The following is a 2,328-nucleotide window of genomic DNA, read 5'->3' as shown; positions in this document are numbered from 1 at the left end:
ACTGTCAGATATACTGTATACAATAAAGACATACTGAAAACAGTATATGGTGTAACTCGCTACTGATGCTGCCAGAAATGTCACCAATAACAAAATAACAAAAAGCAAACAATCAGGGAACAGTGTAACCGGTAGAACAGAAGGGTTCAAACTGATCAATCAAAGCTTGTGAACAAGGACATATGTATTAGACAACCATAGAACTAGTTTAGGAGCTATTAAATTAATATAATTTTCTTTTTTTTCTCTCTCTTTTTTTTTTTTTTTTTTTGCTTTTCATCCCATAGTTTCTGGCCCAGCCCTTATGCCTTGTCCACTCCAAATCAACCAGATACTCCATGCCCCCATGACTTATTCCTGCAGTTGCTGGGGTTGGTCACAGATTGCAGGCAAAGGGGCTTGGCATGACTGAGCTTCTGTCCAGAGGGGGTCTTATTTTGGGCCTACTCTGTTACTCCCCTCTCTCTTCTGTGGCATATCACTTTGACTCTGCTGCAGCTCAGACACACTAAACTGCCCCTGACTGACCACGCCTCCTCTGATGAGGTCCCCGGCCTCCATAGATTCATAGGTGTGTACTAGGCTAATGGCCCTGGAGCCTATATAAGCCTAGCCCAAGAAGATTCCCTGGCAGCATGCCACCCAAAGTTAGTTCCCAGTGCTCCTATCTAGCAAGGCCACTGAAGTGATCCCCGGGGTGAACTTTCAATTGCCCATCCACTCATCAAGATTTCTCTTAAAGAGGGCCAGTGAAGTGCTCTGCTTGATGTGAATAGGAAGTTTGTTCCAGAGTATGGGAAATCTCTGGGTTAGGAACCTGTCCCTCCAGCATGTTCTGGTTATTATGGAAATGAGGTTTGGGTCCCTGGAGTGTGTGGCACGGAGGGATTGGGATTTCTTTAGGTGTATCATATCTAGCAGCTCTGGGTCAAACATGGCTTTGTAGGTCAAGCAGAGATCGCCTCTATGTAGGCGATAAGAGACAGAGTATAGCTGGTGTTTTTTTGAGTCTGTCCCTATAGGGCATGTGTCTAAGGCCTAAGATCCTCTTAGTGAGGTATTTTTGTGGCCTTTCCAGATGTTGTAGGTGTCTAGTGAGGTACATACCAAATGAGCCGTTGTACTCTATAATAGGTCTAATGAGGGATGAGTAGAGAGGGATTATGAACTCTTTCGTCCTGGATAAGAAACCTTTTGTAATGAGATGTGCCACATAGAAGGACTTTCTGACTACAGTGGCAATGTGGTTATCAAAGGAGAGGTTGCTGTCAACCTGTGTCCCTAGGCCTCTTATCACACCTTCGGTGTTTAGTGGACTACTGCCTATGTGGTAGTTCATGGGGGTCTATATTACCATATTGAATGGTAATAATGCCGAATGCTCATATGAGCGAATATTCATGAGAACAAACTTGCTATTGTGGGGGGGGGGGGGGTTGCACCCCCCACACCCCCAGCTAAATATATATTCCACCTCCGAGGTCATACTACATTGAAGAAAGGGCAAATATTCCAATCCTCACTGTACCAGGACCCCAAAAACACAAGTTCGTTCTTGTGAATATTCGCTCATATGAGCGTTCGGCATTATTACCATTCAATATGGTAATATAGACCCGTTCATGGGCACCAAATTTTTCCCAAAGGGAATGACAATGCACTTTTCAGCACTGAGCTTAAGGCCATGGTTCTGGAACCAGTCATTGGTGTCAGTGAGGCCTTTTTGTAGAATGTCTACATCAGTTGGAGAATCAATAATGGCTCCCAGTTTGCAATCATCTGTGAACTTGGTCAGCCAGAAGCCCTTTGTATTGGCTTGAACTTTGGAGAAGTAGAAACCAAACATGAGAGGACCTAGGACCAATCCCTGTGGGACACCACTTGTAACTGGTCAGTAGTCAGATTTGGAGTCCACTACTTTCACAGTGTAGGTTCCAGTTGGCACCCCATCTTATGAAATAGGGGGTTATGCCTAGTTTAGTGTGTCTATCTATGATTCCTGAGTGAGGGATGGTGTCGAAGGCCTTGGCAAGATCTAGGTAGGCTGTGTGAACTACCTTGCCCTTATCCACAGCTCTGCTGACACACTCAAAGAAGTCTATCAGGTTGAGCAGGCATGATCTACCTTTCACAAACCCAAACTGCATTGAGTCTAGAGTTTGGAGATTCCCTATGTCCTTACTTATAAGGTCCATGATGATGGACTCCATAGCCTTACATATCAGACTGGTCAGGCTAATGGGGCGGTAGATCCCAGGGTCTGTAGTCGCTCCCCCTTTGTGTAGTGGGATGGCCATAGCAGTGCACCATTCAGTAGGAACAAAGCCT

Source organism: Protopterus annectens, chromosome 1.part1 (genome assembly GCF_019279795.1).
Source record: "Protopterus annectens isolate FY-2018-M chromosome 1.part1, PAN1.0, whole genome shotgun sequence".
Lineage (NCBI taxonomy): Eukaryota > Metazoa > Chordata > Ceratodontiformes > Protopteridae > Protopterus > Protopterus annectens.
This window is presented reverse-complemented; position numbering follows the sequence as displayed.